Source organism: Pleurodeles waltl, chromosome 4_1 (genome assembly GCF_031143425.1).
Source record: "Pleurodeles waltl isolate 20211129_DDA chromosome 4_1, aPleWal1.hap1.20221129, whole genome shotgun sequence".
Lineage (NCBI taxonomy): Eukaryota > Metazoa > Chordata > Amphibia > Caudata > Salamandridae > Pleurodeles > Pleurodeles waltl.
The window spans coordinates 76142048-76154842 of NC_090442.1; the positions used below are offsets into that span (position 1 = coordinate 76142048).

Here is a 12795-nt window from a genome sequence, read left to right on the forward strand (position 1 = left end):
CACACAGTGTTTCTTAAAGCACAACAAATCAGCTGTGCTGTGGTAAATACAGTGGAATTTAGAAACTTGTGATTTGTTTACCTATGTATTTTTTCTTTGCACCTGCAATTTCTGCTATATGCTCAATTATTAGAAGCAATGCTTGTTAATAAATCCATGCCGTAAAACATTATCTGTGTGCTGCACACTACAGAATGTAGAAAGATGTATTAAAGTACACAGTATCATGCTGTGTACACAAATTTCAATTTGTCCCTGTGTGCCAATGTACGAACTCTTGTTTTACTCGAATTGATCCATGGTGCAGTTACTGGGCGTGAGTGTGAAAACTGTTAATTTTCGCACAACAGTCTTAAGGATGCACATAAAACTTTGAGCTATTTTGTTTAAATAGTCGTTTTAGTGTGAAATACTTTCAATAAATCCCCAAGAATTGTAGAAAGTGATATAGAAAGAAATTGAAAGCTTCTTTCATGTGTGAAGGGGGCACCCAGATTGATCCATGGTGCAGTTACTGGGTGTGAGTGTGAAAACTGTTAATTTTCAACAAGAGTCATAAGGATGCACATAAAACTTTGAGCTATTTTGCTTAATTAGTCGTTTTAGTGTGACATACTTTCAAAAAATCCCCAAGAATTGAAAAAAGCGATACAGAAAGAAATTGACAGCTTCTTTAAAGTATTAAGGGGGCATCCGGATTTGAATCAGGGACCTCTTGATCTGCAGTCAAATGCTCTACCACTGAGCTATACCCCCTTGTTGTACTATCTGGAAGTGGATGGACTAGAAACTGCTGCTGTGGATCTCATCAGAACGGCTTCCTCTTTTATAGGCTCTCTATACCACCTGCTGATTTATTAGTCACAGGGTCTGGGACACAGCCTGACTCATGCCCCTGGCTACAAGCTGATGGACACACTCAACACACCTGATGCTTCACTATTCACACCAAAATACATAGCATGACAGCAGGTCCTAGGCCAAGGGTGCCAATTCACTCTCAAGCTTACTCTTGCTTCACTAGTCACAGGGACTGCTATGGAGACCGGCTGCTGGTCCTTTCACACAACCCTCTTACGGACGCAGATAAAACCTAAAACTCTTTTTAATTAGTGGTTTTTCTGTGACATACTTTCAAGAAATCTCCAGAAATTGAAATAAGTAACAGGGAATTTTGTTTTTGTTCCTTAAAAGGAGAAGTGGGAAGCAAGACTTGAACTGGGGACCTTTTGATCTGCAGTCACATACTTTACTGCTGAGCTATACACTTCCTCTTTTCCTGAAATATGCCTTCACACACACCTTATTACTGCGAGCAGCAGGCTGTAGAGTGCAGACGTCACATATAATACCATGGACTCTGACTAGCACTGAGTTATACCTACTCTGGGATTCCAGCTGTGGGACTAGCTTACTCTCTTGTCTACTCACCATGTTGGAAGTGAGAGTGAGTCTTACTCTCTTCTGCAATCACTCTGTGCCCTAAATTTCAGTCTTAGTCTCTCGTCTGCTCACTCTCTGCAGTAAGTGTGCAAAGCTGTCAGTGACTCAGCCAGTCTAAGCCTCCTAGCTCATTTAAAAATCCACTGCCTCAGACATTGACAGAACACAACTCTAGTGAGGAAAGACTTCTTTTTAACAGTGCTTTGGTTAGCAGTACCATACAACTCTCACACAGTCACTATCTCTTCTAATCGATGCAAGTTCACATAGATGTCTTTTAAAATGCAATTTCTGTGTCCCTCACGTGGTAATGTCTTTAACAATGCTATATCTTTGTTTTATGGTGAAACAATTTGATATGGTATACATATTGGACCAGTCTTACTGTACATTCTAGTAACGGTAAGCTGGCGTGATACTAGTGAAACACACTGGAAACAGTACACAGGCCAGTCACAGTGTACCAGCATTTGGGTCCAGTTTTGTCTAGCCGACGTTACCTTACATACTAATTACAGTAAATAGGTGTGCTACTGGAGAAAGACACAAGTAACAGCATGCAGGCATTTGTTTCTTACACATATTACTATCAGTAAGCACACATGCTACTGTCCAAACTCAGTTCTAAAACTGCAGAGACTTCTGTTACAGTATAAGGACATTTGTGAAAGCATTACGGGCATACAGTGTCCACACACTCACATCTTTGCTGCTGTACAGGCACACAGTGTTTCTTAAAGCACAACAAATCAGCTGTGCTGTGGTAAATACAGTGGAATTTAGAAACTTGTGATTTGTTTACCTATGTATTTTTTCTTTGCACCTGCAATTTCTGCTATATGCTCAATTATTAGAAGCAATGCTTGTTAATAAATCCATGCCGTAAAACATTATCTGTGTGCTGCACACTACAGAATGTTATAAGATGTATTAAAGTACACAGTATCATGCTGTGTACACAAATTTCAATTTGTCCCTGTGTGCCAATGTACGAACTCTTGTTTTACTCGAATTGATCCATGGTGCAGTTACTGGGCGTGAGTGTGAAAACTGTTAATTTTCGCACAACAGTCTTAAGGATGCACATAGAACTTTGAGCTATTTTGTTTAAATAGTCGTTTTAGTGTGAAATACTTTCAATAAATCCCCAAGAATTGTAGAAAGTGATATAGAAAGAAATTGAAAGCTTCTTTCATGTGTGAAGGGGGCACCCAGATTGATCCATGGTGCAGTTACTGGGTGTGAGTGTGAAAACTGTTAATTTTCAACAAGAGTCATAAGGATGCACATAAAACTTTGAGCTATTTTGCTTAATTAGTCGTTTTAGTGTGACATACTTTCAAAAAATCCCCAAGAATTGAAAAAAGCGATACAGAAAGAAATTGAAAGCTTCTTTAAAGTATTAAGGGGGCACCCGGATTTGAACCAGGGACCTCTTGACCTGCAGTCAAATGCTCTACCACTGAGCTATACCCCTTGTTGCACTATCTGGAAGTGGATGGACTAGAACCTGCTGCTGTGGATCTCATCAGAACGGCTTCCTCTTTTATAGGCTCTCTATACCACCTGCTGATTTATTAGTCACAGGGTCTGGGACACAGCCTGACTCATGCCCCTGGCTACAAGCTGATGGACACACTCAACACACCTGATGCTTCACTATTCACACCAAAATACATAGCATGACAGCAGGTCCTAAGCCAAGGGTGCCAATTCACTCTCAAGCTTACTCTTGCTTCACTAGTCACAGGGACTGCTATGGAGACCGGCTGCTGGTCCTTTCACACAACCCTCTTACGGACGCAGATAAAACCTAAAACTCTTTTTAATTAGTGGTTTTTCTGTGACATACTTTCAAGAAATCTCCAGAAATTGAAATAAGTAACAGAGAATTTTTTTTTGTTCCTTAAAAGGAGAAGTGGGAAGCAAGACTTGAACTGGGGACCTCTTGATCTGCAGTCACATACTTTACTGCTGAGCTATACACATCCTCTTTTCCTGAAATATGCCTTCACACACACCTTATTACTGCGAGCAGCAGGCTGTAGAGTGCAGACGTCACATATAATACCATGGACTCTGACTAGCACTGAGTTATACCTACTCTGGGATTCCAGCTGTGGGACTAGCTTACTCTCTTGTCTACTCACCATGCTGGAAGTGAGAGTGAGTCTTACTCTCTTCTGCAATCACTCTGTGCCCTAAATTTCAGTCTTAGTCTCTCGTCTGCTCACTCTCTGCAGTAAGTGTGCAAAGCTGTCAGTGACTCAGCCAGTCTAAGCCTCCTAGCTCATTTCCACTGCCTCAGACATTGACAGAACACAACTCTAGTGAGGAAAGACTTCTTTTTAACAGTGCTTTGGTTAGCAGTACCATACAACTCTCACACAGTCACTATCTCTTCTAATCGATGCAAGTTCACATAGATGTCTTTTAAAATGCAATTTCTGTGTCCCTCACGTGGTAATGTCTTTAACAATGCTATATCTTTGTTTTATGGTAAAACAATTTGATATGGTATACATATTGGACCAGTCTTACTGTACATTCTAGTAACGGTAAGCTGGAGTGATACTAGTGAAACAAACTGGAAACAGTACACAGGCCAGTCATAGTGTACCAGCATTTGGGTCCAGTTTTGTCTAGCCGACGTTACCTTACATACTAATTACAGTAAATAGGTGTGCTACTGGAGAAAGACACAAGTAACAGCATGCAGGCATTTGTTTCTTACACATATTACTATCAGTAAGCACACATGCTACTGTCCAAACTCAGTTCTAAAACTGCAGAGACTTCTGTTACAGTATAAGGACATTTGTGAAAGCATTACGGGCATACAGTGTCCACACACTCACATCTTTGCTGCTGTACAGGCACACAGTGTTTCTTAAAGCACAACAAATCAGCTGTGCTGTGGTAAATACAGTGGAATTTAGAAACTTGTGATTTGTTTACCTATGTATTTTTTCTTTGCACCTGCAATTTCTGCTATATGCTCAATTATTAGAAGCAATGCTTGTTAATAAATCCATGCCGTAAAACATTATCTGTGTGCTGCACACTACAGAATGTAGAAAGATGTATTAAAGTACACAGTATCATGCTGTGTACACAAATTTCAATTTGTCCCTGTGTGCCAATGTACGAACTCTTGATTTACTCGAATTGATCCATGGTGCAGTTACTGGGCGTGAGTGTGAAAACTGCTAATTTTCGCACAACAGTCTTAAGGATGCACATAAAACTTTGAGCTATTTTGTTTAAATAGTCGTTTTAGTGTGAAATACTTTCAATAAATCCCCCAAGAATTGTAGAAAGTGATATAGAAAGAAATTGAAAGCTTCTTTCATGTGTGAAGGGGGCACCCAGATTGATCCATGGTGCAGTTACTGGGTGTGAGTGTGAAAACTGTTAATTTTCAACAAGAGTCATAAGGATGCACATAAAACTTTGAGCTATTTTGCTTAATTAGTCGTTTTAGTGTGACATACTTTCAAAAAATCCCCAAGAATTGAAAAAAGCGATACAGAAAGAAATTGACAGCTTCTTTAAAGTATTAAGGGGGCACCCGGATTTGAACCAGGGACCTCTTGATCTGCAGTCAAATGCTCTACCACTGAGCTATACCCCCTTGTTGTACTATCTGGAAGTGGATGGACTAGAAACTGCTGCTGTGGATCTCATCAGAACGGCTTCCTCTTTTATAGGCTCTCTATACCACCTGCTGATTTATTAGTCACAGGGTCTGGGACACAGCCTGACTCATGCCTCTGGCTACAAGCTGATGGACACACTCAACACACCTGATGCTTCACTATTCACACCAAAATACATAGCATGACAGCAGGTCCTAGGCCAAGGGTGCCAATTCACTCTCAAGCTTACTCTTGCTTCACTAGTCACAGGGACTGCTATGGAGACCGGCTGCTGGTCCTTTCACACAACCCTCTTACGGACGCAGATAAAACCTAAAACTCTTTTTAATTAGTGGTTTTTCTGTGACATACTTTCAAGAAATCTCCAGAAATTGAAATAAGTAACAGAGAATTTTTTTTTTGTTCCTTAAAAGGAGAAGTGGGAAGCAAGACTTGAACTGGGGACCTCTTTATCTGCAGTCACATACTTTACTGCTGAGCTATACACATCCTCTTTTCCTGAAATATGCCTTCACACACACCTTATTACTGCGAGCAGCAGGCTGTAGAGTGCAGACGTCACATATAATACCATGGACTCTGACTAGCACTGAGTTATACCTACTCTGGGATTCCAGCTGTGGGACTAGCTTACTCTCTTGTCTACTCACCATGCTGGAAGTGAGAGTGAGTCTTACTCTCTTCTGCAATCACTCTGTGCCCTAAATTTCAGTCTTAGTCTCTCGCCTGCTCACTCTCTGCAGTAAGTGTGCAAAGCTGTCAGTGACTCAGCCAGTCTAAGCCTCCTAGCTCATTTAAAAATCCACTGCCTCAGACATTGACAGAACACAACTCTAGTGAGGAAAGACTTCTTTTTAACAGTGCTTTGGTTAGCAGTACCATACAACTCTCACACAGTCACTATCTCTTCTAATCGATGCAAGTTCACATAGATGTCTTTTAAAATGCAATTTCTGTGTCCCTCACGTGGTAATGTCTTTAACAATGCTATATCTTTGTTTTATGGTAAAACAATTTGATATGGTATACATATTGGACCAGTCTTACTGTACATTCTAGTAACGGTAAGCTGGTGTGATACTAGTGAAAAACACTGGAAACAGTACACAGACCAGTCACAGTGTACCAGCATTTGAGTCCAGTTTTGTCTAGCCGACGTTACCTTACATACTAATTACAGTAAATAGGTGTGCTACTGGAGAAAGACACAAGTAACAGCATGCAGGCATTTGTTTCTTACACATATTACTATCAGTAAGCACACATGCTACTGTCCAAACTCAGTTCTAAAACTGCAGAGACTTCTGTTACAGTATAAGGACATTTGTGAAAGCATTACGGGCATACAGTGTCCACACACTCACATCTTTGCTGCTGTACAGGCACACAGTGTTTCTTAAAGCACAACAAATCAGCTGTGCTGTGGTAAATACAGTGGAATTTAGAAACTTGTGATTTGTTTACCTATGTATTTTTTCTTTGCACCTGCAATTTCTGCTATATGCTCAATTATTAGAAGCAATGCTTGTTAATAAATCCATGCCGTAAAACATTATCTGTGTGCTGCACACTGCAGAATGTTATAAGATGTATTAAAGTACACAGTATCATGCCGTGTACACAAATTTCAATTTGTCCCTGTGTGCCAATGTACAAACTCTTGTTTTACTCGAATTGATCCATGGTGCAGTTACTGGGCGTGAGTGTGAAAACTGTTAATTTTCGCACAACAGTCTTAAGGATGCACATAAAACTTTGAGCTATTTTGTTTAAATAGTCGTTTTAGTGTGAAATACTTTCAATAAATCCCCAAGAATTGTAGAAAGTGATATAGAAAGAAATTGAAAGCTTCTTTCATGTGTGAAGGGGGCACCCAGATTGATCCATGGTGCAGTTACTGGGTGTGAGTGTGAAAACTGTTAATTTTTAACAAGAGTCATAAGGATGCACATAAAACTTTGAGCTATTTTGCTTAATTAGTCGTTTTAGTGTGACATACTTTCAAAAAATCCCCAAGAATTGAAAAAAGCGATACAGAAAGAAATTGACAGCTTCTTTAAAGTATTAAGGGGTGTGAGAAGGTAGCCTCTTTCTAGCCTTGTTACCCCCACTTTTGGCCTGTTTGTGAGTGTATGTCAGGGTGTTTGTCACTGTTTTCACTGTCTCACTGGGATCCTGATAGCCAGGCCTCAGTGCTCATAGTGAAAACACTATGTTTTCAGTATGTTTGTTATGTGTCACTGGGATCCTGCTGGTCAGGACCCCAGTGCTCATAGGTTTGTGGCCTATATGTATGTGTCACTGGGACCCTGTCACACAGGGCCCCAGTGCTCATAGGTGTGCATGTATATGTTCCCTGTGTGGTGCCTAACTGTCTCACTGAGGCTCTGCTAACCAGAACCTCAGTGGTTATGCTCTCTCATTACTTCAAATTGTCACTAACAGGCTAGTGACCAATTTTACCAATTTACATTGGCTTACTGGAACACCCTTATAATTCCCTAGTATATGGTACTGAGGTACCCAGGGTATTGGGGTTCCAGAAGATCCCTATGGGCTGCAGCATTTCTTTTGCCACCCATAGGGAGCTCTGACAATTCTTACACAGGCCTGCCACTGCAGCCTGAGTGAAATAACGTCCACGTTATTTCACAGCCATTTTACACTGCACTTAAGTAACTTATAAGTCACCTATATGTCTAACCTTTACCTGGTAAAGGTTGGGTGCAAAGTTACTTAGTGTGAGGGCACCCTGGCACTAGCCAAGGTGCCCCCACATTGTTCAGAGCCAATTCCCTGAACTTTGTGAGTGCGGGGACACCATTACACGCGTGCACTACATATAGGTCACTACCTATATGTAGCTTCACCATGGTAACTCCGAATATGGCCATGTAACATGTCTATGATCATGGAATTGCCCCCTCTATGCCATCCTGGCATTGTTGGTACAATTCAATGATCCCAGTGGTCTGTAGCACAGACCCTGGTACTGCCAAACTGCCCTTCCTGGGGTTTCACTGCAGCTGCTGCTGCTGCCAACCCCTCAGACAGGCAGCTGCCCTCCTGGGGTCCAGCCAGGCCTGGCCCAGGATGGCAGAACAAAGAACTTCCTCTGAGAGAGGGTGTGACACCCTCTCCCTTTGGAAAATGGTGTGAAGGCAGGGGAGGAGTAGCCTCCCCCAGCCTCTGGAAATGCTTTGTTGGGCACAGATGTGCCCAATTCTGCATAAGCCAGTCTACACCGGTTCAGGGACCCCTTAGCCCCTGCTCTGGCGCGAAACTGGACAAAGGAAAGGGGAGTGACCACTCCCCTGACCTGCACCTCCCCTGGGAGGTGTCCAGAGCTCCTCCAGTGTGCTCCAGACCTCTGCCATCTTGGAAACAGAGGTGCTGCTGGCACACTGGACTGCTCTGAGTGGCCAGTGCCACCAGGTGACGTCAGAGACTCCTGCTGATAGGCTCCTTCAGGTGTTAGTAGCCTTTCCTCTCTCCTAGGTAGCCAAACCCTCTTTTCTGGCTATTTAGGGTCTCTGTCTCTGGGGAAACTTTAGATAACGAATGCATGAGCTCAGCCGAGTTCCTCTGCATCTCCCTCTTCACCTTCTGATAAGGAATCGACCGCTGACCGCGCTGGAAGCCTGCAAACCTGCAACATAGTAGCAAAGACGACTACTGCAACTCTGTAACGCTGATCCTGCCGCCTTCTCGACTGTTTTCCTGCTTGTGCATGCTGTGGGGGTAGTCTGCCTCCTCTCTGCACCAGAAGCTCCGAAGAAATCTCCCGTGGGTCGACGGAATCTTCCCCCTGCAACCGCAGGCACCAAAAAGCTGCATTACCGGTCCCTTGGGTCTCCTCTCAGCACGACGAGCGAGGTCCCTCGAATCCAGCGACACCGTCCAAGTGACCCCCACAGTCCAGTGACTCTTCAGCCCAAGTTTGGTGGAGGTAAGTCCTTGCCTCACCTTGCTGGGCTGCATTGCTGGAACCGCGACTTTGCAAGCTACTCCGGCCCCTGTGCACTTCCGGCGGAAATCCTTCAGGCACAGCCAAGTCTGGGTCCACGGCACTCTAACCTGCATTGCACGACTTTCTAAGTCGGTCTCCGGCGACGTGGGACTCCTTTGTGCAACTTCGGCGAGCACCGTTTCACGCATCCTCGTAGTGCCTGTTTCTGGCACTTCTCTGGAAGCTACCTGCTTCAGTGAGGGCTCTTTGTCTTGCTCGACGTCCCCTCTCTCTGCAGGTCCAATTTGCGACCTCCTGGTCCCTCCTGGGCCCCAGCAGCGTCCAAAAACGCCAAACGCACGATTTGCGTGTAGCAAGGCTTGTTGGCGTCCATCCGGCGGGAAAACACTTCTGCACGACTCTCCAAGGCGTGGGGGATCCATCCTCCAAAGGGGAAGTCTTTAGCCCTTGTCGTTCCTGCAGTATTCACAGTTCTTCAGCCTAGTAAGAGCTTCTTTGCACCAACCGCTGGCATTTCTTGGGCATCTGCCCATCTCCGAGCTGCTTGTGACTTTTGGACTTGGTCCCCTTGTTCCACAGGTACCCTCAGTCAGGAATCCATCGTTGTTGCATTGCTGATTTGTGTTTTCCTTGCATTTTCCCTCTAACACGACTATTTTGTCCTTAGGGGAACTTTAGTGCACTTTGCACTCACTTTTCAGGGTCTTGGGGAGGGTTATTTTTCTAACTCTCACTATTTTCTAATAGTGCCAGCGACCCTCTACAAGGTCACATAGGTTTGGGGTCCATTCGTGGTTCTCATTCCACTTTTGGAGTATATGGTTTGTGTTGCCCCTATCCCTATGTTTCCCCATTGCATCCTATTGTAACTATACATTGTTTGCACTGTTTTCTAAGACTATACTGCATATTTTTGCTATTGTGTATATATATCTTGTGTATATTTCCTATCCTCTCACTGAGGGTACACTCTAAGATACTTTGGCATATTGTCATAAAAATAAAGTACCTTTATTTTTAGTATAACTGTGTATTGTGTTTTCTTATGATATTGTGCATATGACACAAAGTGGTACTGTAGTAGCTTCACACGTCTCCTAGTTCAGCCTAAGCTGCTCTGCTAAGCTACCATTATCTATCAGCCTAAGCTGCTAGACACCCTATACACTAATAAGGGATAACTGGGCCTGGTGCAAGGTGCAAGTACCCCTTGGTACTCACTACAAGCCAGTCCAGCCTCCTACAAGGGGGCACGCGGATTTGAATCAGGGACCTCTTGATCTGCAGTCAAATGCTCTACCACTGAGCTATACCCCCTTGTTGTACTATCTGGAAGTGGATGGACTAGAAACTGCTGCTGTGGATCTCATCAGAACGGCTTCCTCTTTTATAGGCTCTCTATACCACCTGCTGATTTATTAGTCACAGGGTCCGGGACACAGCCTGACTCATGCCCCTGGCTACAAGCTGATGGACACACTCAACACACCTGATGCTTCACTATTCACACCAAAATACATAGCATGACAGCAGGTCCTAGGCCAAGGGTGCCAATTCACTCTCAAGCTTACTCTTGCTTCACTAGTCACAGGGACTGCTATGGAGACCGGCTGCTGGTAATTTCACACAACCCTCTTACGGACGCAGATAAAACCTAAAACTCTTTTTAATTAGTGGTTTTTCTGTGACATACTTTCAAGAAATCTCCAGAAATTGAAATAAGTAACAGAGATTTTTTTTTTGTTCCTTAAAAGGAGAAGTGGGAAGCAAGACTTGAACGGGGGACCTCTTGATCTGCAGTCATATACTTTACTGCTGAGCTATACACATCCTCTTTTCCTGAAATATGCCTTCACACACACCTTATTACTGCGAGCAGCAGGCTGTAGCGTGCAGACGTCACATATAATACCATGGACTCTGACTAGCACTGAGTTATACCTACTCTGGGATTCCAGCTGTGGGACTAGCTTACTCTCTTGTCTACTCACCATGCTGGAAGTGAGAGTGAGTCTTACTCTCTTCTGCAATCACTCTGTGCCCTAAATTTCAGTCTTAGTCTCTCGTCTGCTCACTCTCTGCAGTAAGTGTGCAAAGCTGTCAGTGACTCAGCCAGTCTAAGCCTCCTAGCTCATTTAAAAATCCACTGCCTCAGACATTGACAGAACACAACTCTAGTGAGGAAAGACTTCTTTTTAACAGTGCTTTGGTTAGCAGTACCATACAACTCTCACACAGTCACTATCTCTTCTAATCGATGCAAGTTCACATAGATGTCTTTTAAAATGCAATTTCTGTGTCCCTCACGTGGTAATGTCTTTAACAATGCTATATCTTTGTTTTATGGTAAAACAATTTGATATGGTATACATATTGGACCAGTCTTACTGTACATTCTAGTAACGGTAAGCTGGCGTGATACTAGTGAAACACACTGGAAACAGTACACAGGCCAGTCACAGTGTACCAGCATTTGGGTCCAGTTTTGTCTAGCCGACGTTACCTTACATACTAATTACAGTAAATAGGTGTGCTACTGGAGAAAGACACAAGTAACAGCATGCAGGCATTTGTTTCTTACACATATTACTATCAGTAAGTACACATGCTACTGTCCAAACTCAGTTCTAAAACTGCAGAGACTTCTGTTACAGTATAAGGACATTTGTGAAAGCATTACGGGCATACAGTGTCCACACACTCACATCTTTGCTGCTGTACAGGCACACAGTGTTTCTTAAAGCACAACAAATCAGCTGTGCTGTGGTAAATACAGTGGAATTTAGAAACTTGTGATTTGTTTACCTATGTATTTTTTCTTTGCACCTGCAATTTCTGCTATATGCTCAATTATTAGAAGCAATGCTTGTTAATAAATCCATGCCGTAAAACATTATCTGTGTGCTGCACACTACAGAATGTTATAAGATGTATTAAAGTACACAGTATCATGCTGTGTACACAAATTTCAATTTGTCCCTGTGTGCCAATGTACGAACTCTTGTTTTACTCAAATTGATCCATGGTGCAGTTACTGGGCGTGAGTGTGAAAACTGTTAATTTTCGCACAACAGTCTTAAGGATGCACATAAAACTTTGAGCTATTTTGTTTAAATAGTCGTTTTAGTGTGAAATACTTTCAATAAATCCCCAAGAATTGTAGAAAGTGATATAGAAAGAAATTGAAAGCTTCTTTCATGTGTGAAGGGGGCACCCAGATTGATCCATGGTGCAGTTACTGGGTGTGAGTGTGAAAACTGTTAATTTTCAACAAGAGTCATAAGGATGCACATAAAACTTTGAGCTTTTTTGCTTAATTAGTCGTTTTAGTGTGACATACTTTCAAAAAATCCCCAAGAATTGAAAAAAGCGATACAGAAAGAAATTGACAGCTTCTTTAAAGTATTAAGGGGGCACCCGGATTTGAACCAGGGACCTCTTGATCTGCAGTCAAATGCTCTACCACTGAGCTATACCCCCTTGTTGTACTATCTGGAAGTGGATGGACTAGAAACTGCTGCTGTGGATCTCATCAGAACGGCTTCCTCTTTTATAGGCTCTCTATACCACCTGCTGATTTATTAGTCACAGGGTCTGGGACACAGCCTGACTCATACCCCTGGCTACAAGCTGATGGACACACTCAACACACCTGATGCTTCACTATTCACACCAAAATACATAGCATGACAGCAGGTCCTAGGCCAAGGGTGCCAATTCACT

General features: G+C 42.9%; 5 non-coding genes across 5 annotated transcripts; all 5 read right to left on the minus strand.

Moving 5' to 3' along the window:
• Positions 1 to 684: 684 nt before the first annotated feature.
• On the minus strand, positions 685 to 756 carry TRNAC-GCA (transfer RNA cysteine (anticodon GCA)). The gene has a single exon. It is a non-coding gene; the product is annotated as a tRNA-Cys (tRNA).
• A 2092-nt stretch (positions 757 to 2848) lies between these two features.
• TRNAC-GCA (transfer RNA cysteine (anticodon GCA)) lies at positions 2849 to 2920 on the minus strand. The gene has a single exon. It is a non-coding gene; the product is annotated as a tRNA-Cys (tRNA).
• Positions 2921 to 5005: 2085 nt separating this feature from the next.
• On the minus strand, positions 5006 to 5077 carry TRNAC-GCA (transfer RNA cysteine (anticodon GCA)). Its single transcript has one exon. It is a non-coding gene; the product is annotated as a tRNA-Cys (tRNA).
• A 5240-nt stretch (positions 5078 to 10317) lies between these two features.
• Positions 10318 to 10389, minus strand: TRNAC-GCA (transfer RNA cysteine (anticodon GCA)). Its single transcript has one exon. It is a non-coding gene; the product is annotated as a tRNA-Cys (tRNA).
• A 2091-nt stretch (positions 10390 to 12480) lies between these two features.
• TRNAC-GCA (transfer RNA cysteine (anticodon GCA)) lies at positions 12481 to 12552 on the minus strand. The gene has a single exon. It is a non-coding gene; the product is annotated as a tRNA-Cys (tRNA).
• Between the last annotated feature and the right edge of the window lie 243 nt (positions 12553 to 12795).